The sequence below is a fragment of the Artemia franciscana genome, unplaced genomic scaffold (assembly GCF_032884065.1).
Source record: "Artemia franciscana unplaced genomic scaffold, ASM3288406v1 PGA_scaffold_146, whole genome shotgun sequence".
In the NCBI taxonomy this organism is placed as follows: domain Eukaryota; kingdom Metazoa; phylum Arthropoda; class Branchiopoda; order Anostraca; family Artemiidae; genus Artemia; species Artemia franciscana.
This window is the reverse complement of record NW_027062632.1, coordinates 52464-79642: the sequence shown is the minus strand read 5'-3', so window position 1 is coordinate 79642 and position 27179 is coordinate 52464. Positions and strand designations below refer to the sequence as shown.

Sequence of the window (27179 nt, the reverse complement as noted above, 5' to 3'; positions counted from 1 at the left end):
TGCCTTAATCAGTAGTAGTTTTCCATTTAATCAGATAGCTTTCAACAGTAAACTTAGCTAGGATTTGATTTATAAATGATGAATCTTTAAGTAAGCTACTGTCCTAAGCCTTTTTGTTTTTTTTTGTATCTGAATTCTAACACAAAAATAAAAATACGATTAACAAGGAATTCTAGAACTAATGCTATAGGTGTAAGAGCTTTTGTTTGTTTGAGTTAAAACGGTGGAGAACGTGAGCTAATTTGTAGCAAGCGGGAGCCAGGGTGGCCCTAGTTCACCATTTTCGGACTACATCAGTACAACCTACTCATTTGCAAAATCCAGAAACACTAGTCGTCTGGGATTCTTTAGAGATACCCCAAAACTGTATATATATGTGGCAACTTTAAAAATTATTTAAAGTTCAAAACTGTGTACAAAAAGCAAATAACCAAAAAATATTCGTTTTTTTTTTTAAATGGGCATCCTGGGAATTTTTTGCCTAAAAAAAGATCGAGACAGGTCATAAGTTATGAAAAATTTGCTTTTGAATTTAATATTGGATAGAAAGTATTGTGAGGTAAGTCGTATTTATGTTCTTTTCAAAAGTATAATTTACACCAACCCCAGAATAGTAATACAATTCTTAGCATTTATGACAAATGCAAGATTACGCATGATGATTGTTGATTTTGAACATCTAAGAAAAAAGAAATGTAACCAGAAAAACCAAAATCACTTTGAATTACAGAGAAAAAATATATATTGTTTTAAATAACCAATCTTATTTGTATTTTTGCATTGATGTATTTTATAAACTTCTATTGAGAACAGCTTCTTTTTTTGAAATTAACATCTTGGGATTTTGTTGCCTAAAAAGACTTAGAAATTTCATAGGCCTTAAAAAAAATCACCCTGGAATTTAATATTGGATACGAACTGCTCTTTAGGTACATCATATTTGTTTACGCTTAAAGAGAATTGATTTACACAATCCCCCAGCCCCGGAAGGGTATTAGCATTATTATTATTTATTACCAATCCAAAATTACACATGATGACAAATGATTTTTGAACATCTAAAGAAAAAGACATGGAACAAGATAAAGCAAAATATCATTGAATTGCAGAGGAAAATGCTGCAAAGCGAAACTTGCTGCTAGATGACAGAGCAGAGTTACAATGAAGAAATGAGATAGTTTAGCTTACTTGAGTCCTTAATAAATAAACAGGAAGGGTTAAACTGAATTTACCCTTTAAGTACTTAATTTAATTGAAGTTGTTAATTTTTCACCTAAAAATTTTTTTCCTAGAAGTAATATGTTATTTTAGGGTCTTTAGGGATACACATGAAAAGGAAAATGAATTCACACACATTCCTATTTTACCCTCGAATGAAATTTAGTCGTTTTGGTATATGTAACACTTAAACTGGAAAAAGAGAATTGAATTCTTGCAAAAATATATTTGAGCTGTTTTGCCGTTATATACATTTCAAAAAACTACATCATTTTTCTCCAAGGCTGGTCGTGTCGTTTTTAGAATCTATGACGCATCTTTGGGGATACACATGAAAAGCCAAATGAATTCACTCACACATTGTCTGTGGCAAGGAACGAGAAAAAGCAAAATCATAATGAATTGTAATAAGAAAATTCTGAGTTTTGGCACACAAATAAGCATCTGAACATAAAAAAATACATCTTTTTCCCAAAGAGGTGGCCATACAGTTTCTAGTATCTAAGAGGCAAGCAAAATTACAAAATAGGACAAATGATTTCGAACAACAAAAGGAAAAACCTTGGAGAATGAAACGGTAAGAGTCACATTGAATTATAAAAAAAAATTTGGTACTACAAGAAATCCAGTTAGAAGACAAAATGAAATGTCAATGGAATAAAGAAACATGTTTGTTTAGAGTATTTGAGTCTTTGAAGTATAAACAGGAACGATAAACTGACTTTTAGCTTTTGTTTTATTTGCAAAATTTCAAAGATTACAAATTAAGTTGAACAGCTAAAGAAAAAGGCATGGATAGCATCCGAACATAAAAAAATACATCTTTTTCCCAAAGAGGTGGCCATACCGTTTCTAGTATCTAAGAGGCAAGCGAAATTACAAAATAGGACAAATGACTTCGAACAGCAAAAGGAAAAACCTTGGAGAAACGACAAAAAATCACATTCATCACTAACAAAAATGTGAGATAAAACTAAAGAAAAGCACGATAGTTATACTTTCACCTAAAAATTTTCAAAAAATACAATAGTTGAGGAACGCGTTATTTGAGTGTGTTTAAAAACTAAAAAGAACCATGCAATTGAACATTAACCTGTATTTCTTGATTCTACTGAATTTGGCGATGTCTCACCCTGTGACTTCAAACTAAAGAAGAAAACAACAATTAAGGTAAAAGGCCATTTAGATTTTTTAGAAGGAAAAGGCATTAGAACTGTTCTAGTCGAGCCTTTATTATACAAAGTAAAAAAAAAGAAGCAAAATAGCAACCGGGGAAAATCTGAGAAAGAGTTGTTTGGTACTTATGACGTCATTTGAAATTTATATGATTTCAAATGAATTCGAGCACCCAAAGCCAAAATCATGGGAATTGACTAAGGCAATAATGCACAAAAATGGAGCGTATTAACATATGTGGCTAGAAGACATGCAATTTCAAATCTGTAAAGGACAGACAGGGAGAAAAAATTTAAATGAAGTAGGCAAATTATGGATGAAAAAATTTTTGGCTAGAATATAAGCACCAATTTGAATAACAAGTGACAGGAGAAAAAAAAATCCGAAAAATTGAATGATTCTTTGATGCATTAACAAAAAGCAGGAATTCAAATCCCACCACAATTGATTAATTTGATTAAAATTGCTATAGTAATAATTGCATATGTATTGATAGATTTAGGGATTTTTCCCGAAAACTGCTCCATAATATTCGAAAAAATCGGTACCCTTGGATATTCTCACATTTCAAAAACGATCTAGTTAGAAGTCTCTAAGAATTTTTGCAAATGACTTTATTTACTATGTTATAGTACGTCATATAAGCATTATTTATGACATCAGAAAATTATTTTCTTAAATAATTTAATGGCTGGTGAAAGACCCCAAAATAAATTGTCTGAAGTAATCAAAATCCAAAAACTTGTCAAAAAGGAAAATGAAGAGGAGAAACAGGGGCGGTTAGAAAATATGCGAAAACGACAACTAGAGCGTTCCAAAAATGAAAGTAAAAAGCAACGACTTACATAGGTAGAAGACATATGAAACCTGGCAAGTGAGTGATTCAAAACTAAAAATGAAGAGCAAAAGAAACTGAAATGAAGTAAAATAAAAATGACGAGCAAAGACACATGCAGCTGGAAAATGTGCGACACTGAGAATTTGAGAAAGTCAAAAATGTAAATGAGGAGCACAGAAACACGCGGATCAACGACATTTGAAACCAAATATTTGAGCGAGTCGATAAAAATCAACCTGGAGAGTGAGAATCAAAACGTGTCAAAATTGAAAATGATAGCGATGATAATTGGGTATCAGTTTCAAACGTGCATAAGGTCATCAATGCCTACCATACCCTTGTTAAAAATAAAGCCAAGCATCGGCAATCTATATTTCATAATGAAAAAAGACAAGCTGAAGTAAAACAAACCAAACAAGTTGAAAAGGATAGCAATGATGATTGCAATTTTGGATTTTGACCAGGATCAGATCAGAAATGCCTACTGTGCCTTTGAAAATCAAATACCTGGACTAGAAAATACGTTTCAAGAAAAAGAAGTTTTAGTCCTGCCACCTGAACAATTGAAAGAAAGAAAGGTTTGTTAAGATAAATTTGAAAAAAAAGACAAGCCAAGGCAAAAAAGAGGTTTGCACCCCCACCTGAAGAATTAAGGACACCATGGCTGTAAAGTAATGCCTACCGTGCCTTTGAAAATCAAAAACCTGGAATAAATAAGTTTTTGGAATAAAAAAAGCTCTTTTCCTATCACCTAAACAATAAAAAAAACAAAGGTTTGGTAATATGTCTTTCATAATGAAAAAATACAAGCCGAGGCGAAAGGTTAAGGTCTAAAGGTTAAGGTCAAAAATAAATATAATTTCACAAAGGCAGTACTTCTAATTTGAGGTTCGTTTGGACGTCTTGGCATGAAAAAAAGACTCACATTTTCAGCGTTTTGTAAACAAGTAACACTAAGAATCCATATAAGGAGTCCAGCCGTGTTCAGATAGCCAGAACCCTCAATTGCCGTTTATTTTGAATTTAAATCAAGTGGGTGCGGGCATCGAACCTCGGCTAATTGTAGAAGAATGCAAGTCATTCAGTACGAGTGACTGAGAGGCAGATTTGGCATAAGCTCTCCCTAGGATTGTATAAACATGATGTAAGCTCATTCGTTGATAATATGTTTTTTTATCATCCGTCATTCCTCTGGCAGAACTTTGGTAGATAGTCATAGAACGAAGGGGTAAGAGATTGGATTGATTTTAGGTTGACCGGTGATGGACAGGGTTCACTGGATTTATGTACTAAATATGGGACCGACTTTGATTGGACTCATAGACAAACCGGTGAAACCTAAAGTAAAATCAAATAGTTGTCAAGGGTATTAAGCATCAAGCCTTGGCTAATTGTTAAGAAAGTCAAGACAGATAGTCCAAGTGAGTGAGAGGCAATTCTGGCATAAGCCTTTCTTAGGATTTTACATAAATGATGTCAACTCATTAGTTGATAGACAAGTGTATCTTTCATCATTCCATGCGCGTTTCCCAGGGCAAAACTAAAGTAGATAGTCATAGAAGTAAGTCATGAAAGATTGGATTGATTTGTGGCTGATGCGTGACGGAATATGTCCAATGGACATCTCTGAAGATTTTAGGATTGAATTTGCTAGGGCTCAAAGGCGAACAAATGAAACCTAAGCCAAACAAAATTGGTCACTTGTAGTCAAAAAGTGGAATGCAATGTAATAGAATTGAAACTTGACCAACAATTCCTCTGGAATCACCAGCAAACGGTGAAACCTACAGTTATCTAAGAGTTTGGTTAAATGACACGGGTAAACGGGAAGAGTAAGTATAATAGTCAATAAAAATTTCATTCCATATCTTAATAGAGCTCAACAATGGCCCTCCTGGGTCAGAGCACATTGCCCAGAATCTATTATTGATACTTTATTCCGAAACTTCGGTCAGCTCAACCCGGTCTTATATGGCCTGTTCCCCCCAAAATACTTATTTTTATCAATAATTTATTTAAAAACAAATCTTAGCCTACAGAAAAATTAATGATATTTTATCACAAAACTCTTTTGACCCAACCCCTCACCCTCCATGCCCTCCCCCTCCAAAATCAAATTAACTATATTTTATTCTAGAACTTATGGAAGCTTAGCCTTGGTCCAAACCCCCTCCCCCAGAAACATTGTTAACGAATTTAATTCCATAAGTTGGGGGAACCAACTCCTGCCCTTTCATAGTCCGCAACTCCTTTTTTTCTCCTTACCCCAAACGAAAAATTAGCAATAATATTTTTCTGAAACGTATGGAAACTGAACCCTAGTCCTCTATGGCCTGACCCCCCTCCTCGCCAAATATTATTAACAATAACCTATTTAAAAACTTACAAAAGTTTAACCCTTGCCGTCAATGGCATGAACCACCCCCTCCACCAGCCTGAAAAAATAATTAACGATAGTATTTTAAGAAATTATGGAAACTTATCTTTGGCTCTCCATTGCCGTATCCCCTGTCCCCAAAAATATTTTGAAACTATTTTTATTTCAAAGCTCATTAGAGCTGTTCCCTGGCCCGCTTTGGGCTAACAAGCCCCCCCCCCCCATATAAAATAATAATATTTAATGTAAAATACCATTAGTGAAAATTTGTTGGAAAACCTATGGTAGCTCGTCTCTGGCCATCAATGGCTTGACCCCACAACCCCCAAAAATAGTCAAAGATATTCTATTTTAAAACTTATGGGAGCTGATGCCTTGCCCTCGATGAACCGAACCTCCCAATTAAAATGAATCATATTATACTCCCAAGCTTTTAGAACCTAGCATCAAACCCTTCATGAACCCCCCCCAAAAAAAACAAAAACAAACATAGTTTTAAAGATAATTAATTCCAAAACATGTGGAAGCTTTATCCTGGCCTTTCATGACCAGACACCTTCCCCCACAACAAACTGTTAACAAAACCTTATTCCAAAACGTATGGAACCTAGCCCCTAACCCTCGAAGGACCAAATATCCCTCCATAAGAAATAACAATATTTTATTCAGAAAATTTTGAAAGCTTACCCCTGGCCTTTCATTGCCCAATCCTATCCTCTTATCCTCCTTTCTCGTAAGACAATTTTTAGCGATATTTCATTCCAAATTTTATTGTAGCCAACTCTTGGCCTTCCCTGTTCCCTTCACCTTGGAGCAACTATTAATGATTTTCTAGTCCCAAATTGTATGAGCTAACTTTTGGCATAACCCCTCCCCTAAAAGAAAAATCATTATTGAAATTTTATTCCAAAATTAATTGGACCAAATCCATTAACCTCCATGGCCCAACCCAACTAGTTTCCCCCTAAAAAATTATTAACGATATTATATTCTAAGATTTACTGAAGCCTGGCTCTCTATGGCCCAACTCCCCTTTCCGTTAAAAGAATTTTAAATGAAATTGTATTCCAAAACTTATGGGAACCGACCCTTTCCGCTCGATGGTCCAATCTCTCTCCTCATCCACAAAAAAAACTTTTAACGATAATTTATTCCAAAACTTACATGACCCCCGACCCTCCATGGCCTGAAACACCCTCCCCCTCCAAAAAAACATAAGTCTAGAGATTTTTAATTTAAAACTTATCGGACGTTACACCTGGCCTTCCAAGACCCAAAACATTTCCAAAAAATTATTTAAAATATTTTAATCCAAACTTATAGGATCTCACCTCTTGCCATCAATGACCCATTCTTCCTCCTCCCCATCCCCTTTGAAATACCTTTTCATGATATTTTATTCCAAAACCTATAGGAGCTTACATCTGGCCATCCATGGGCAAAACCCATCCCCCGCCCCAAGAGAATCATTAGAGAGCATTCATTCTAAACCTCAAGGGAGTTGATACCTGACCCCCTATTGCCCAATCTTCTTCCTCCTCCTGAAAAAAAACTAATGAAAATTTATTCCAATCTTATGGCTTTTTATGAGCCAAATTGACCCCAAAAACAAACGATATGCCATTCAAAAACTAAGGGACCTCACCCTCTATGGCCTTGCCCCTCCTCCCCCCCCCCCCAAAAAAATAAACAATATATTATTTTCGTAATTTATTCCGAAACTTATGAAAGCTAATGGCTTAAACTACATGACCCGACCCCTCCCATCCCCCAAATAAAATTTACGATATATTATTTCAATTCCTATGGAGTCTAACCACTGGCCCTCCATTCCCAACAAAGCCAAAGGAAAGTCACTAAAAATATTATATTCGATAACTTATAGAAGCTTAACCCAGACAAGAAATTAAGGAAGAGGCAATGGGTTTTAATTTCAATGAAGCAGTGAACAAAACATAAAAATAAAATTACACTTTAATTAAAAATGATCCGAAAATTTTGATTCCACGCCTGAGAGGCATTCTCAGTAGGAAATGAAGGAAAAGAACTTAAATTAAAGAACTGGAAAATTACTTAACCCTGACCTCGCTGATACTATTCAGCCTGACCCATTGGACCAGCCCTGATCCACCAACCACCCAAAAAAATCATAGCGATATTTTATTATAAAAATTATGACTCATAGTTCTTCATTGCATGAAATCCCCCCCAAGAAAAATAAAAAAATTTATAAATAGAAAAATAAATAAAAATAGATCCGACAACCCCCTCCACAAATTGTCTATAACAATCTATTCCAAAATTTATGGGAGATGACTTTTGGTATTCCTTGGCCTTTTAACCCTTCCCTAGGAAAAGGCCATCTGATTCCTGAACCTTCATTGTCCCCCCACCCCCACCCTCAAGGGACACTTAAAAAAGTTGCTAGCGATATTTAATTAAAAAGCTTACAGGAGCTGACTCCTGGCTTTCCATGGATCGACAACCCCCAACCCGAAAAAACATAGTGACGATATTGTATTCTAAGACTTATTGGACCCGATCCCGGCCTTCGAAAGCCTGATCCCCACTCCCCCAAAAACTTATTAATAATAATTTATTAAAAGACTTATGGAGGCTGACCCCTAGTCACCCATGGCAAGACACCCCCCCCCAAAAAAAAAAATTATTAATGATGTTTTATTCCAAAATTTATGGGTAGCTGGCACCTGGTCCTCCTTAGCCCCCAAACAATTGTTAACACTAAATTATTATAAAACCTATGGTAGGAGACTCTTGGTCTTCCTTCGCCGGACCCCAGCTCCTGAAAAACTATTAATAATGTTTTAGTCCAAAACTATTGGAGTTGACCCCTGGCAAAACCCCCTCCCCTCAAAAAAATTATTAACAATATTTTTTTCCAAAATTTACTCGAGCTGACACCTAACGCTCAATGCCCCTTCCCCTGAAAAAAATATTCACAGAATCATATTCCATGACAGCGGACCCCTGGCCTTCCATAGACCTGCCCTCCAAAAATTTTTTTTTTACGATTTTAAAAGCTGACCCCTGGTCTTCCATGGTCCTACCGCCTCCTCCAAAAAAATATTAATGATATTCCATTCCATAGCATATGGGAGATGACCTTTGGTATTCTATAACCTGACACCAATCTCCCCTAAGACGAGGCCAACTTATCCCTGAACCTTCATTATCTTCCCATTGACCACCAAGAATAACTTAGCGAAATTTCAATTCAAAACTTAAGGAAGCTGGACCCTGCCTCTCAATGGCTCAATAACCTATAACCCGAAAAAAAAAATATTGACGATATTGTATTCCAATACTTATTGGACATGATCATGGCCTTCCATGGCCGGAAGCCCCCCCCCCCCTCGAAAAAATATTAATAATATTTTATTGCAGAATTTATGGGATCTGAATCCTTTTCATCCATGACACAATTCCCCCCCCCCCCCCCCTAAAAACAGCTTTATCCCAAATTTCATGACCCTTTATCCCAAAATTCATGGGAGCTGGCACCTGGCCTTCCTTGGTCCCCAGACAGTTGTTAACAATAACATTCTAAAAATTATGGAAGCTGAGTGTTGGCCGTTCAAGACCTGACCTCACCCCTTCAAAACTATTAAGGAGGTTCTAGTACAAAACTATACGAGCTGAACCATAGCCCAACCCACTCCCCTCAAAAAATAATTATTAACAACGTTTTATTCCAAGACTTATGCAAGCTGACACTTGACCCATAATGCCCTCCTCTTTCGACCCCTGATCCTGCATGGCCCACGCAACCCATTCCCCCTAAAAGAGAAATTAAGGATTTTCAATTCCAAAACTTATGAGAGGTGAATCCTGGCCCTCTATGTCCCATCCCTCTTCCCTTTAAAAGAATTGTGAATGATAATTTACTCCAAAATTCACGGGAGCTAACCTCTGGCCCTCCTTTGGCAAACTCCATCCTCCTGCCTCCCTCTAAATAAATAATTAGCAATATTTTATTCCGAATCTTAAGAATCTTAACTGTAAAAGTCTTAACTGACACCGCCAAAAAACAAAGTACTAACAATATTTAATTCCAAAACCTATGGGACGTTACCCCTTGCCTTTCAAGGCCTAAAGCTATCCCCATAAAATTATTAATGATAGTTTATCCTAAAACTTGTGATAGCTGATCCCCAAGAGAAAGTTTATCTATTAAATTTTATTATGAGGTTAATGGAAGCTCCATTAACTCCAAACTCCATCGTCCTGCCTCCCTCTAAATATATAATTAGCAATATTTTATTCCGAATCTTAAGAATCTTGACTGTAAAAGTCTTAACTGACACTGCCAAAAAACAAAGTACTAACAATATTTAATTCCAAAATCTATGGGACGTTACCCCTCGCCTTTCAAGGCCTAAAGCTATCCCCCTAAAATTATTAATGATAGTTTAGGCAAGTCCTAAAACTTGTGATAGCTGATCCCCAAAAGAAAGTTTATCCATTAAATTTTATTATGAGGTTAACGGAAGCTGATCATTGGTCCTCCTTGGCCCAGCCGGCATTCCCCTAAAAAAACAATATTTCATTCCAAAACTTATTAGAGCTCACTCCCGAGCCCCAATGGCCACCCCCCCCCCAAAAAAAATATAATAGTGATATTTTATTCCAAAATTCATGGAAGAGGGATCCTTGCCCTCCATTATCCAAGCCTACCCCGAAAATAAATGATGTTCTATTCAAAATCTATGAGATCTAACTCTTCGCCCTCCAAGGACTGATCCCATACCCGCCACTCCCAAAAAAATAATGTCGATAATATTTTCCAAGACCTGTGGGAGTTGACTGCTTACCCTTTTTGGCCCTAATCGTCCCATTTCCCAAAATAAAATTTACTATATTTTACTTCAAAACTTATGGAAGCTAGCTCCGGCCTTCTATTGCCCTACCCCCCCCCCCTTCATATAAAATTAATAACAATATTTTTTCAGAACTTGTGGAGCTCACTACTGGCCTTATTCGGCCCAGCCCTGACCCCACACCCCTCCAAAAAATGATGCTTTACAATAGGATTTATGGAATTTGTCCCCTGGTCATCCTTTTCCTGAAAAATGATGTCTTACAATAAATCTTATGAAAGCTGACTCCTGGCCCTCCATAGCCCAACATCCCGTCATACGAAGGAATATATTGACCAAATACTAATCTAAACTATTGAGATTCCAACCCTAGCCCTCCTTTGGCAAACCTGATCCCTAGCCACTAAAAAAAGAACGATATTTTACTATTAAACTAAAGAGAGCTGACCCGTGTCCCTCCATGGCCCGAATTCCCATCCCAAATGATTTTAATTGTGTTTTATTTTAAAAAATTGTCGGACTTGACCCCTTACTCCGTAAGGCCTATTCCTCCCCCAAAAATCCAAAAAGACTAGCAAAATTTCCTCCAATGAAAAATTATTAAAGATCTTTTATTCCAAAACTTAAGGGAGCTGACGACTGGCCAAACATAGCCCAACCACCATCGTCTAAAAAAATTATCAGTGATATTTCATTCCAAAGCTTATGGGAGCTGACCCCTAGCTCTCTTTGGTCCTTCCTTGCTCAAAAAAAATATTAATAATATTTCATTCCAAAACATAGGAGTTGACCCCTTTCCGCTTACGGTCTAATCCCCCTCATCCGTTCAAAAAAATATTAATAATGATTTATTCTAAAACTTACAGTTTTTATTGTCTCGACCCTTCTTCACCTCTTCAAAATTATTAACAATATTTTATTCCAGAAATCTCATCCCTTTCCCAACCCTGGTCCGATTCCCTCAAGAAAAAATCGGTGTTTTATTTTAAAAAATCTTCAGACTTGACCCTTTACCCCGCAAGGCCTATTCCTCAAAAAAATCAAAAAAGACTAACAAATTTTATTTAAAACTTATCGAAGCTTACCCCTGGGCCTCCAAGACCAAAATTTCCTCCAATGAAAAATTATTAACGATCTTTTATTCCAAAACTTTAGGGAGCTGACGACTGGCCGTCCAAAGCCCACCCACCCTCGTCTAAAAAAATTATCAGTGATATTTCATTCTAAGGCTTATGGAAGCTGACCCCTGGCTCTCCTTGGCCCATCCTTGCTAAAAACAAATATCAATAATATTTCATTCCAAAACATAGGAGCTGACCCCTTTCCGTGTACAGTCTAATTCTAATCATCTGTTCAAAAAAATATTAATAATAATTTATTCTAAAACATACGATTTTTCTTGGCTTGACCCTTTTTCACCTCTTCAAAATTATTAACAATATTTTATTCCAGAAATCTGACCCCTTGACCAACCTTGGTCCAATCCCCTCAAGAAAAAATCTAGCAAATTATCAACGATTTTTATTCCAAAACATATGGGAGCTGACCCTTGACATTATATAGTTCAACCCCTCCTCCCCCACAAAGGTTATTAACAAAACTTACTCATAAGCTTTCAAAAGCTCACCTCTAGACCTCCATGCTCCGACTCGCCTCCCCAAACAGTATTTTAAACGATATTTAATTTAAAACATTAATAGGTTTTACCCCAAGCCCTCCATGGCCTATCCCCCCAAATATTATAAACAAAATTGAAATACAAACCTTATTAAGGCTGACCCTTTGGCCTTCCATGGCCCAGCTCTCCTCCCAAATACAATTTATTAACAATTTTATTCCAAAACTTAAGGGAGACCGCCCCTTGTCCTCCATTGCCTAAACGCTCCCTCCTTCCCGGCCGAAAAATGTTAACAATATTTTATCACATAACCTATGGAAGTTGACCCTTGGCATTCAATTACCTGACCCTGCCCCTAAAAAATTATCAAAAAAAAATTTTATTCCAAAGTTTATGGAAACTCACCCTTGGTTCTCCTTGGCCAAAACCCCTTCCTCCCAAAAAATATTAACATTATCTTATTCTAAAAATATAGGAGGTGACCCCTGGCCCTGATGGCCTGACCCACGGTCCGTCCCCAAGAAAATGTTAAAGATATCTTATTCCAAGAGTATTTGAGCTGACCCCTGATCCTCCATGACCGGACCCCCTCCTAAGAAATTTTTGACAATTATTGAATCCAAAACTTCTGGGAGCTGAAACCTGTCCCTCCATAGCTCGACCACATCCTTCTCATAAGAATTATTAACAATATTTTATGCCAAAACTTACGAAAGCTAACTCCTGGTCCTCAATGGCTCGACGCTCCCCTCCTCCTACAAACTATTAAGAAAATCTTATTCCAAAAGTCTGTCGCTTCGCTCTATCTGTCTCGATCCCACTCCCATTCCCTCTTCCCCCAAAAAATATGAACAACAATCTATTCAAAATCATGTGGAAGCTGAACCCTGACCTTCTATGGTCTGACCCCCTGTCCCCCAAAAAATATTAATGATAACTTACTCGAAAACTTATGGGAGCTCACATCTAGCCCCCCATGAAAAAACAATGGTCTGACTTTGGAATATTGGTAGAATTAATCAGAATTCACTCTTTTTTCATTATTTTTATTTGTAGCACTTTCTTTGTCGCTAATCAAATTTGGCATATGAGGAAGAGGGATTATTCAAGGGGTTGTTTATCCAAAGTATTTTTTTAATGGAGGAATTTGTATTGAGAATTTTTATCAGGATGGGGATTTGACGTGGTGTGGCTCGTAAGGGAAAAATTGCCAAGGGGAAGTTTTCTGCGCGAATTTATTACGTGCACCAGCAGATAGTTTGTAAAATTTGGTATTCCAGAGATGAATAAATTATAGAAAGTATCAATAAAACTATATGTGTCTATTACAGTCTTGGAAAAAAAATTAAACATTAAATTTGACATAAATTACTCTTAATTGCTAAAAGCTTTATTTTTCTATATAAAGATTATAAAGGTTTGAAGCTTTATAAGCAATGTAAGGCTTTAAAGTCTTATATTGTTTTGAGACATTTTATTATATTCTCACACAGCAGCCATACTTGAGATGAGATTAAAATACTTACTTTGCACTGAAGGTTAAATTAGTTTCATAATAAAACCGTTCTTGGTTCATTCAGTTCCACAGTGCATTCAATGCTCTCCTCGAGTTAACATCACAGTATCGGAGAGCGCACATTTTGACTGATTTTATGCTAATCTTGTGAACACCTGTGAATAGTTATTATGACCAGGAAAAAGAGACATAATGATATGGAATCCACACGATCATCTGTGGAAGATTCAATAGCCCAAGGGACAATACGTGATTTGATTGATGCTGACCAGTTCGGTCCATCAGATTCTAGAAACAGTTAAAGCAACGCGGGAAGAGATACAAGGTTTGAGATCGGAATTATCCAAAATCCGTTCAGACATTAGTGGTCTAACCTCCAAAGTGAATTATATTGAAATCAGAACTGTGACCCAATCGGATACAATATCAAAGATTCGGGCAGAATCAAAAGATACACAAATGAAATAAACCCATGGATTAGGACCTCTCACTAATAAGGTCCTCATATTGGAGAATTTAAAAAAGAAAGACAACATTATTGCTTGGAAGTTGAAGGCTGCCTCAGTGCCGGAGGCCTCGACGAAAATGGAAGATTTGCTGGAAAACTTCTTACAACTAAAAATTAATTTTAAGTTAAAGAAATACATGACAAATTTGTGAAAATAAGACTCATGAACTCAGATAACAAATTCTCGGAACTTCAAGCGAATAAACAATTACGTGACCAGCCCTGGAAAAACGAACTTGATAAAACAACAAAATTTGATTACAATGGGGTTTTCTTCAGTGAGGAAGTTAGTCATTATTAGTGACTTGTTATTTGTTCATAATAGTCTTCACATAAATGCGTAAATATGTGTTGGTGTGTGCAGATTAATGCCAAAATGTGCGTGTTCTCTGTTGATGAGAAAGAAAGAACATACCTTCACCAAAACGTAATGGAATTCTCCGAAGTGTGCGGTTGTTATATGTGCTTAGTTTAGTTTTCTTTTTTGAGTGGTCTATTGTTAAATTGTTGATTAACTGGAGTGAGGCCTTTTTATTGATTGATGATATTGAGTTTACATAATTTACCTTATCTTGCAAGCAGAACGAAACTGTTAGAGGAAAATCCTTTTGATAGACTGGAATGCATGAAGGATGTAAAGGATGATGAAGCAGTAATTTTGGAAGGTAGCCCGAAAAACAAATATTCATTTATGGATGGTTCTATCCCCAGATGCAGTAATGTAAGTTTTCTAGTTTTAACTGCAGAGGTTTACTTAGTAGCATTGATGTCATAAATGATATAATTAATAAAAATAAAATTGAAGCTTTAGCGGTAAACAAAACTTTCTTAAATGATAGGAATGTTAATGATGTAACTTTTATTGATTATGATTTTGTTCAAGAGAGTAGAAAACAAAAACAAAAGAATATAAACACGCACCCGCGATCGGTCTTTAGCAAAAAAAACGAATACGCTGAATGCTATGGTGTGATTTTTGTTAAGATGCTATTACTTTTAGGGGGTGTTTTCCCCTATTTTCCAAAATGAGGCAAATTTTCTCAGGCCGTAATATCTGATGGCAAAGACTAAATTCGATGAAAATTATTCAACATACTTACGCTAAAATAAGCATAAAAATCTGATTCTTTTATTTATCTACTAGCATAAAAATTCTGTTTTTTAAGAGTTTTGTTTACTATTGAGCCGGGTCGCTCCTTACTACGGTTTGTTGCCACGAACTGTTTGATCCACGATTGTTGATAATGGATTAGTTCGAAAAGATTAAGGGTAATTACATTTTGTACAATGTAAGAGTATAAACCTTTTATACAACCAAGAAAATCGCCAAAATACAATCATTGATTTTTAAATATCAAATATCTGAATATATAGACACAATATATTTTGGAATAGAAAATTGTGATAAACTTGAAACTTTGACAATAAGCAACGAATAGAAATTAATTAGAAAAACTTTCCAAAAAATATATTTTTCAAAGAAAAGTAAAGGCCATTTTGAACTTATAATCAGGCGAAATAAAACATGCAGTAATTCAAACTGAAAAAGGCCATAAACTACTGTTAAAAAATAACTTAATCCAAAAATGAACCAAAATTAAATCAACAATTATGGTAAAAAAAAATTAAAAAAGAGGTAACAATACAAACATATATGAGTAAAGCTTAAATTGAAATTCGCAAATCAAGCTTAAAACAAGCAAAAATCTTTTACTTTTGAAGTATCAATGAAACACGAAACAAACAGAAGATTAAATAAACATTCATAACAAACAAACAAACACCAGATAACAGCGCAAATGAATAAGTAAATCTTGGAACAAATGAAGCTTAAATTAAATACACAAATAAAGCTAATAAAGAACGAAAAACATGACAAACAAGAGCCTGGTTACTGGTTCCTTAATACTATAAATGTATTAATGTCCGAATGTATTACTATAAATATTTGAAACCCACTATGTCATTGGCACTTAACTGAAAACGAATTATATTGTAAGCCTTTTAATATTGAAATTACTTATAACAAAATTGAAAAAAAAAAATCAATTTTGAACTGATAAGCCTTCAGCAATTACTATGATTATACGTCACATATTCATTTTAATTTTATTAGTTCTCTCACATACTTTTTAAGACAAATAAAGTTTCACTACAAACAAGAGTTTGGCTACTGTCCCCTCCCCTCAGTTTAAAAGTCTAAGGGCTACTGCATCATTGACCCTTTACGAATAACAATTTATATTGAACTGAAAACTAAACTGGACATTTGATGTATAATTAAATATTTTATTAATAATCTTTTATTTTTACTAATAATTAATAACTTATTTATAATATATTAATAAATATTATCATAAATAGTAATAATTTCATAGTTATCAAGTTATTTATTAATTTCTCATTGCTCACCAGTTCGAGATTTTTCTATTTTTTTCATCGTAATGTCATATATTTTCGGTAAATTTTCATCACGCAATAGGTTTTTGACGTTTATAATTAGGAAGGAAAGCAGTACCCAAACTCTTGTTTTTGGTGATTATTGTCTGTTTAAAGCTTGATTTCGATATTTAATTTAAATTTAAATCGTTTGAAGATATATTTTTTCATTTATAATCGTGCCTGCTTTATGTATTTTTGCTTTGATTGTATATTTAATTTCGATTTGTATTTGGTTTCATTTAAATTTCAATAGTAAAAAATTTTGTTCTTTTTAAGCTTGGTTTCCAAATTCAATTTAATCTTTATTCATTTAAGGTTTATTTATGGATTTATATTAGTATATACTTATTTTTTTACTATTTTTGTTTATTTAATTTCTATTCTTTTTTGGCTTCAGCTATTGATTAATATTAATTTCCGTTCGTTTTGATTTTGAGTAATTGTAGGTTTTTATTTCTTCCTATTTAAAGTTTAATACGGAATTAACTTTTCTTTGAAAACCTTTTTTTCCAGCTTTTTTTAATTAATGACTGAAAATGATCACTTAACAACATACTTTATATTGATAAAAGTAAAAACGTAGCAGTATATTTCGTAGGTTCCTTCTTTGTTTTTTCTTGCACAGCCCCAATGAGGCCAATCCTCGGTGGCAACGCAAACAAAGTTGTTGTTGTATAAAAGCCAGTAAATAGAATAATATCTTTCAAGGCTTAAAATTGGGTTGTTGTGAGTTTCAAAAACGATCTGCCTCACATTCTTCAGGTTATCATTATATATCATATCCAGAATAGCTTCGTATTCAGTACCTTCTATGTCAAGTTTCAAAATATCAATGATCCCTTCTGTATGATTATTTTCCTCAAGGAGCGTTGAAAATCTTGTCATATTCCAAAGCTGATTTTTTTTTTTTATAACACCATCAAAATTTGAAAGACCTTAAAAAACACAAAATAGATTACATTGTCCTTTCATCAATTTTCCTTTTAAATAAGAAGGTACTAAATTAGCCTACCACAGAGTAATGAATAATCAATTTAAGTTATATTCAGATATTCATGAACGGAAAAATTTGTACGGTACTATCATTTCTTGTTTTTATTAAAATCTTTCATGACAAAGGCAGGGCAAATTTGAAAGTCTGTTTTTCTCCCAAAGAGCTTGATGATCTAGTGAGCTGGTATTAGCTAAGTAATTTTTTTAATTAGAAGCTTTCACTTAAAATAATGAAAAAAAACTGTAAATTTATCATACACGAAATGTGGATGGAAAAATTACACAGAGGGATTACAGTTAAGGTTGACAATTACAGATAAGAGTTAAGTTCAACAGAATGACATAACCTCACTTAGGGCCCTCAACTCGTTAAGACTTAAAACTCTGTAAAAAGGTAGGCAAAAATGTCAAGTCACAGGACGTCATAAACCAAGTTTAGGAAGCAGTATAAAACATACGGGACAAGCTAGGCTTGGGTTCGGATTATATTTAAAAGGACAAGCTGTTTATTAATAACCGATTAACCGTACAGGAAACTTATTTACTATTCACAATGGAGTTGAAGGGTTTTGTCTGTTTTAAGTCGTGTGCAACAAAGGTGGATTTAAAAAAGGGAAGGTTGTCGAAAGAGGGTTTTTTACAATCCGTGGTAAATATTGAACCAATTTTGTCCTTTAAGGGCAAATAATATTTAGGAATAGCCCAGTCAATTGCGTTGACAAAAGTCAACTACAATGTTAAATCTTCACCTTTTACCCACATTAGTCGGTCAGCACTGTGAAGGCTGTGTTAAGATTTTGGACCACAGCTATCTTATTCATGTGACCTCTATAGGGTAAACACAAATTAAATATTATTCTTATACAAAGTTAGTGCAGTTGCATATACAATAGCAATTACACTACTAATACAGATAATAATAAGTTACCAGAGCACCAGAAGGGCCTGAGGCCAATACAGCTACGGATGCTCTTTCTCTATTGTAATCAATGCTAAGCCTAAATATTTTGGCCGGCACTATCCCCCCAAGAAAATACTACCGCTTAAAAGAACCTCTGGAAAACAACACCCTGGAAAATACCCCTCCCCCAATGGGAAATAAACCCTGAACTCCCACCCTCTCCCCATTAAAATATCCCCCCACAGAAAGTACGCGGAAAGTGATATCTCTGGGAACGACATTTCATCACGGACAGCTTATTCTGAAAGAAAGACATGCATCAAACCTTAATTTTCAGCGATTGATAAAAATGTATGCTGGTCAACTAGAAGGGTAAGTGGTGTGACTCTCAGGCAAGATGGGAGGCAAAGCCACAATCTCTAAACAGCAAAATACTTGACATTTTAACTCGGAATGCTAATAGTTTTGCAAAATAAGATACTTTACTCCTAGACTTTTGGCTGGAAATTGCCCCATAGAGATGATTAGAAAACCAATAAAATAACAGCTTAGGATGTGGCAAACAATAAAAAAAAATTAATAAGTTTAAAGCATTATGCAAAACAAAGAAATTTGAATTGAAAATTAGTCGGGAAGGAAATTGATTCTTGCAATGACCAAACTCGTGTGCTAAGTGACCAAAATTATAGAACAGAAACAAACCATAGGAATACGGTAACAACAATATCATGAAAAGAGAAATCACCAATGCAACAGCACAAAAAAAAAAAAAAAAAAAAAAAAAAAAAAGAGACAGAAGTAAGACAGAAGGAGAAAAGGAACACTGTTTTCCTAAATTAGTGATTAATATAGACCAGCACTTGAATGAGGCCTTAACCCTACTCATCCATACAATCACATAGGTCAAACAGCATAGCCATACACAATCAACCATAAAGAATAATCCATGGACAGGCAGTCATGTCGTCAATAAGTATATGTCGTCATTTACCAAACAATAGAAAAAATAATGTAGAAAGATAATTCAGAGGCAACACCCAACATAAGGGCTCATCAGGAGAATACACTGGCCTATATAGGGTTTCGCCACTTTAAATTCTCTACCCAGCACAGTGTTGTGGCTACAGAATATCCATGGCATCCCCGTGTCAGGTATCACCCCAAAATACATGCCTATGAAAAAAAAAACAGCAAATGTAAAACAACCAAGTAAAACCAAAACATGCTTATCCTGCTAATATACCCCTTTTTTTAGCAACAATAGGTAAACTAAATATTATAAATTTTACCAAATCACAAATAATAACACGTTGCAAAAAACCTGAATGAACTAAACAATTATAGAATTCATCTTTACCATATGGCTAATTTTTAAGAAAATCCGCTCAATTAGAAACACAATTCAAAATAAATAAATGGCGCTGCGACAACATTTCTCGAACCTCCAAAATTAGTTGAAAATTTCTTTAAGTATTTCTAGATAATTCTTTTGATATTTATTTAAAAGTTCGTTATAATGAAAACAAAATTTTTTAAATTGCCAAGTTAATTTATTTGCAAAAAAACCTCTTGATATCAATTTTTGGCTTAAGATTTTACATCTATTTTTAAAATCAATATAATTACTACAAATCCTTGCATAACGAAGTAACTGTGAGAAAAACGCTGAATATGTGATATTTGAGTGTATATTACTTTCAGGGAATGGGAAACTAATCACTTCAAAATCAAAATCATCCGTTTTATTATACATTTTAAAACTTAATTTATTATTATTACAAATATTAATATTTAAATCTAAGAAATGATATTCATGCCCAGCGCCATGACTAGGCTCAAGAATAAGCTCTGATGGATATATATTTTTAGAAATATCAATGAAATCCTTACAATTTAAGACCAAAATATCATCTAAATATCTTTTATTATTTGACAAAGCATGTTTTAAATTAATTGGATTATTCTTATCCATCATATATTTATATTCTAGTTGACTTAAGAACAAGTCAGCTATAAATGGGCTGGCATTCCCCCCCCCCATGGGAATTCCCAAATTTGCTTGTACAAATCACCCCCAAATCTTATATAAGTATTGTATAAAACAAATTCAAATAACTCAAAAATCATATCCAAGCTCTAACATCTCAAGTTAACTGTAGTATTAAAGCAATTTGTCCATATAGCTGTTTTATTATAAATGTCTATTTTTAAGAACCTTTTACTAGATAAGAGGAAAGATTTCTTGATAACAGTTTTTAAATTATCAAACACTACATTAAGTGATAAATTAGTATACATTGTCGCAAAATCGAAAGACTCAATTCTTTTAGCTGAAACCATTGTTAAAGAATCTATCACCTGCAGTGAATTATTAACACTCCAATATGGATTAAAATTCGAAAATTTCTAATACCAGAACAACAGGTTTTAAGTTTATTTACAATTTTCTTTAAAATTAAAGAGAGATCAGTAGCAGCAATGCGGGTTGGACATATAGCTGCTCCAGCAATAAACCGTGGTTTAGGGGGATTCTTATGAAATTTTATAGTCCAATATAGGAAAGGGAACTTTTTATCATTGTCATTTATTTTAATATTAAAATTTTTAAAAAGTATTTCTTCAGTCTTTTCAATTAAATTCTCATCCTCTATATTTACCTTTTCGTAAACATTAGTTGTGCATAACTCCCTTTTTAATATATCACAATACAGCTTCTGACAAATTATGGCAAATTATTATTAGCCTTATCCACTGGCACAATTACAAATTCATTCTTTAGATTAGCAATTGCTTGTTTAATCTTCTCATTATAAAATAATGATTTAGTGTTACTATTTTTTAAGTTAGAATATATTTTATTTCTTATTCTACTAATAATTAAATTCTTCCAACTTTGAAAACTCTCTTTATTTTTATTCTCTTTCTTACACCACTTATCAATAAATAAATCAAAATCATTTTCCAAGCCATCAAGAACACTCGATGGTTTCAGATGATGAGAAAGACGGAAATTATCCTCTTTATTCATTATAATTTGAAGATCATCTTGCTTTATTATTGACAAGTCCCCTGTTATAACATGTTTGTAAGTAGGATTTACAAATGGGCCAAGTTGCTTACAATTAAAAACCGGTTTCCAATTTATATCACTATCTAGTCTTTTTAGTAAAAAATTATAATTAAAAATAATTTGCCCAATAGTTTTTGAAAATTTTTAAGTTAAAACTGGACTATCATTATAATTCAAATTACTAGGAAGGGCCTGTTTCACATGCCGCTGATTTAAAATTTCTGGTAAATTAATATCTTCAATCTGCTTACAAGTAAAATTAATAGGTAAATATAATCTGTTATCCTTATTACTAATCTTATCGAACTTTTTCTTTTTGAAATAAATTTCGTTTGAGTTAGAATACAAATTGTATCACATATTACTTTAAAATTATAATCAAGAGCTGTATTAATCTTAACATTCCAGAAAAGTTTGATTAAATTCCTCTTGGATAAATTATTTAGACATTTTATTACAGAAATCACACTCCTAGATTCAAGTAGCTGGCATAGATCTATAGAAAGCTTATGTACATCGAATTCATTTTTTCTATTATTTTTCCTATGTCCTCTCGATCGTTTTTTACGTTTAGTAGGACAAGTAAAAGAAGGATGGTCCATAAAACCATTAATACATTTAACAACATCATGAGACATGTCACCATATTTTGCTACACGATCATTTAGCCCAAAAGGATAAGCCGTACCAAGAGTATGGATCCAGAAATCCTCCTGTTTACGTAGTCTATTATTCTTCTCTTCTTTATTTAAATTTTCTAATTCTAAATTTTCTAAAATTGTGACAGTTATATCTGATATGGAACATTTACCATTATTACAATGTTGAACTAGATAGTTATTAGTTTTTTCATTATTAACTGTTGTCTTATGTCCAGAAAATCTTTTATATATATTATTAGTTGTTTCCCCGACATATTGTAGGCAGCATTTATTACATTCTAATACGTAAATTACATTGGTTGTTCTACAATTAACATCACCACGTAAATTGCATGCAAAATTTTTATTATACAATGTACTCTTAACAGAAGTCCGTGGGACAAAATGATCTTGGCAAGGAAAACAACGACTTTTACACTTACTAACTTTCAAAAAATCGTTCCGAGTTCCGAGGCTAATATTTGTGTTTTGTTGCATAAAACTTATTGAAAATAAATCCAAAACAAACCAAAATCCAAATCAAAATCCAACAATCAAAGTCCAAAAAACATGCCAAGGTCAATAGGTCAATAAATACAAAAACAAAAACATGAAAGAACATGAAATTTTTATAAGTGCCATCTCACCAATAATTAACAATATCAGGTTAAAAACTTGGACCAGGGTAAAGGTCTGTCGGGGAGAAAACTAAAAAAAAATTTTTCTCCACCAGCACTGGATCCAACCTGGAATAATATCATGAAAAGAGAAATCACCGATGCAACAGCACAAACACAAAAAAAAAGAAAAAAAAGAGAGACAGAAGGAGAAAAGGAAGACTGTTTTCCTAAATTAGTGATTAATATAGACCAGCACTTGAATGGGGCCTTAACCCTACTCATCCATACAATCACATAGGTCAAACAGCATAGCCATACACAATCAACCATAAAGAATAATCCATGGACAGGCAGTCATGTCGTCAATAAGTATAAGTCGTCATTTACCAAACAATAGAAAAAATAATATAGACAAATAATTCAGAGGCAACACCCAACATAAGGGCTCATTAGGAGAATACACTGGCCTATATAGGGTTTCGCCACTTTAAATTCTTTACCCAGCACAGTGTTGTGGCTACCACAAAATATCCATGGCATCCCCGTGTCAGGTATCACCCCCAAAATACATGCCTATGAAAAAAAAAAAAAAAAAAAAAATAAAAATAAAAATAAAAATAAAAACAGCAAATGTAAAACAACCAAGTAAAACCAAAACAAGCTTATCCTATTAATATATCCCTCTTTTTAGCAACAATAGGTAAACTAAAAATTATAAATTTTACCAAATCACAAATAATAACACATTGCAAAAAACCTCAATGAACTAAACAATTATAGAATTCATCTTTACCATGTGGCTAATTTTTAAGAAAATCCGCTCAATTAGAAACACAATTCAAAATAAATAAATGGCGCTGCGACAACATTTCTCAAACCTCCGAAATTAGTTGAAAATTTCTTTAAGTATTTCTAGATAATTCTTTTGATATTTATTTAAAAGTTCGTTATAATGAAAACTAAATTTTTTAAATTGCCAAGTTAATTTATTTGCAGAAAAACCTCTTGATATCAATTTTTGGCTTAAGATTTTACATCTATTTTTAAAATCAATATAATTACTACAAATCCTTGCATAACCAAGTAACTGTAAGAAAAACGCTGAATATGTGATATTTGAGTGTATATTACATTCAGGGAATGGGAAACTAATCACTTCAAAATCAAAATCATCCGTTTTATTATACATTTTAAAACTTAATTTATTATTATCACAAATATTAATATTTAAATCTAAGAAATGATCTTCATGCCGAGCGCCATGACTAGGCTCAAGAATAAGCTCTGATGAATATATATATTTAGAAATATCAATGAAATCCTTACAATTTAAGACCAAAATATCATCTAAATATCTTTTATTATTTGACAAAGCATGTTTTAAATTAATTGGATTATTCTTATCCATCATATATTTATATTCTAGTTGACTTAAAAACAAGCCAGCTATAAATGGGCTGGCATTCCCCCCCATGGGAATTCCCACAATTTGCCTGTACAAAACACCCCCAAATCTTATATAAGTATTGTATAAAACAAATTCTAATAACTCAAAATCATATCCAAGCTGTAACATCTCAAGTTAACTGTTAGATTGAAGCATTTTGTCCATATAGCTTTTTTATTATAAATGTTTATTTTTAAGAACCTTTTACTAGATAAGAGGAAAGATTTCTTGATAACAGTTTTAAAATTATCAAACACTACATTAAGTGATAAATTAGTATACATTGTCGCAAAATCGAAAGACTCAATTCTTTTAGCTGAAATCATTGTTAAAGAATCTATCACGTGCAGTGAATTATTAACACTCCAATATGGATTAAAATTCGAAAATTTTTTCATACCAGAACAATAGGTTTTAAGTTTATTTACAATTTCCTTTAAAATTAAAGAGAGGTCAGTAGCAGCAAAGCGGGTTGGACGTTTAGCTGCTCCAGCAATAAACCGTGAATACTTGAAAATAGTGGAGTTTCGTATCATATACAAAAAAGATGCTGCCCCGACAAATAGGCACCCATATAAAGCATTTAGTGTGCCAGAGAATCTAGAAAACTTTTAAGTGCATGGTTTTCTGCAAAAAGTACGAACGATTTCAGCCCAACAGGGAAAAACAAAGGTGAATTTTAATTTTCTGCGTGACAATTATTTATTCTTCTATAAAAATAAAGGAAACAAAATTGAGAAAAAAGAACATGCGGAACTCAGTTACAATTTATAAATAAAGTTCTCATTTAGCCTCTTAATCAATTTTCTTATTATGTTTTTACTTAAGACTATTTACTTAATACTGCGACAAAATATAGAAAACTAAGAAAGCAAGTGCTAAGATCGACTAAAATAAAAATATTAGTAGTGATTCTAGTGATTCCTCAACAAATCCAACCCCAGCACTATTCCTTCAAATCCCGATCCTCACAATTTTTTGAATTTTTAAAAACTCAAGTGTATGTCACGTCATAGGGAATGTTGAAGAGACTTTGGCTGTTGCGGAATATGGTTAGTTTACGTTTGGTTGTTACATAATAGGGTTTTGACTGTTACGTAATAGGACGTGCTAGAGTCTGCTAGTCAGGCGGGAGAATTTCATAAGAAATTTTTCTCCAAGATTTTTTTCCAGAGGTTTCAAGACTTGTTTTTTTCTTGTCCCGGAGGGAAGTAACGGTTGTAATTGGAGGTAATACACAATAACGGTATATACATGTGGTTTGACGTAGTCTTGTGTACCTTGCAAGATTCTTTGGGGATGATAAGATCTTAAGCGATTTAATTGATTTACTGGAAATGACGCAACGACTTGTGAAATGCTAGACTGCAGGTCCTCGTGAGGAACTATCTGATTCTAACAGAGGAGGAAACAGACATGGGTCTTACGCAATAACAGTAGACAGGTTGATGCTACGTAATGACAGCACAAACGTTGGATTTTACGTAATTGCAGCGCACAAATGGAGTGTTACACAATTGTGGCGCACCTACTGATGTTACGTAATGGGCGGTGCACACAAGAGAAGTTACGTAAGGATAGCATTTATGAGGGTGCTACGTAATACTTTAAGAGATTTCATTTCCTTCAGGATTTCTTTTTTCAAAGCTGTTTTTCTTCAGGATTTCATTTTCTTTCAAGGCTTTTTTTTCCCAGGGAACCTTTATATTTTAAAGATTTTCTTCTCGCGTTAGGATTCAAAATGGTCATTTCCTTCAAATAGAACTGTCCTTTGAAAGTCGGGATCACGAAACCCTTTCTAATATTTTAGTTTGATTAAAATATTCTACATGATAGCCTATTCAACGCCTGGAGAAATCCCAGTCTTGCAAACTAGAATAATTAAATGGATTTTGTGTTCCCCTACGATTGCAATAATTTATATGCAGGGTGAAAAATTTATGACTAAAATTGCTTACATTTGCAGAACACCTGCTTGTTGATTAGTGCTTTAGAGAGTATTATCGAAAAATATTTTGGGTTGCTCTTCAAGCATATTTTAATAATATAGTCTTTTTCACACATAGGGCATTTGTCTTGCATTTTCATACAAAAATATTTTTCACCTAATGATAGCCTTTTAGCACATATTATCACGCCTAGAGGTATTTTAAGCTTTTTTCTTCACAAAAAGCTTATAAATTAAAAAATGACCATAGTTTTAATTTGAATAGCAGAAAGTGGCCATTTCATCACTAGCTTTTGATGTTCCATGACAATTCCAAGCCTGTGCAAGTCAATGTCTGACAAACAACACTCTCTAGCAAGCACTCTCTAGCTTCACACATATGACGTTTTTCTTGGCATTTTTATACAAAAAGATTCGTTTAAACAAGAATTGATCGTTTAAACTTAATGAAAAAATCCCAATTGGCGTTTCTTCAGATGACTCCGAGCAATTGAGGTCAGCTTGACACAATCTACCTCTCCTAATGACAAACAGCGCACACTTGCAATTTTATTGCTGGATGGCGATTCTCTACGACCAGTCCAAGCCCGTGACACTTAATGGGTAACAAGTTTCACCCATTAGCATGCATTATCACAAATATGGCACATCTTCAGACATTTTCCTGAAAAAATTTTGCCTGCGCTAGAATGGTTCGTTCAAAGTTAATGAAACAAATTCCCGTTAGTGTTTTTTTCTGATGACTCCCAGTAATTGAGGTCAGATTGACAGAATGTACTAGCCCGCGATTACATCCTTCTGGTGCACACTATCACTCCTAAAGATTTTTCTTAAGTTTTTCCCTAAAAACAGATTTATAAACTAAAAAATGACCATTATTTTTATTGGCATTTAATTGCTAGATTGCGCTGTTCCCTGGCGATTACAAATTCCTGACACTCAATGGCTGACAAACAATTTCCTCCAGCATGCAATGTCACACGTATGACATTTTTTGGGAATTTTCTTGCAAAAGCATTCGTTTACAC

General features: G+C 33.8%; 1 long non-coding RNA gene across 1 annotated transcript in view; it reads left to right on the top strand.

Moving 5' to 3' along the window:
• Positions 1–27179, top strand: part of LOC136041326 (uncharacterized) — a 79128-nt gene that overhangs the window by 37973 nt on the left and 13976 nt on the right. Inside the window, exon 2 of the long non-coding RNA XR_010621004.1 lies at positions 14672–14810. This is a non-coding gene — a long non-coding RNA (uncharacterized LOC136041326). The remainder of the gene's footprint in view (positions 1–14671; positions 14811–27179) is intronic.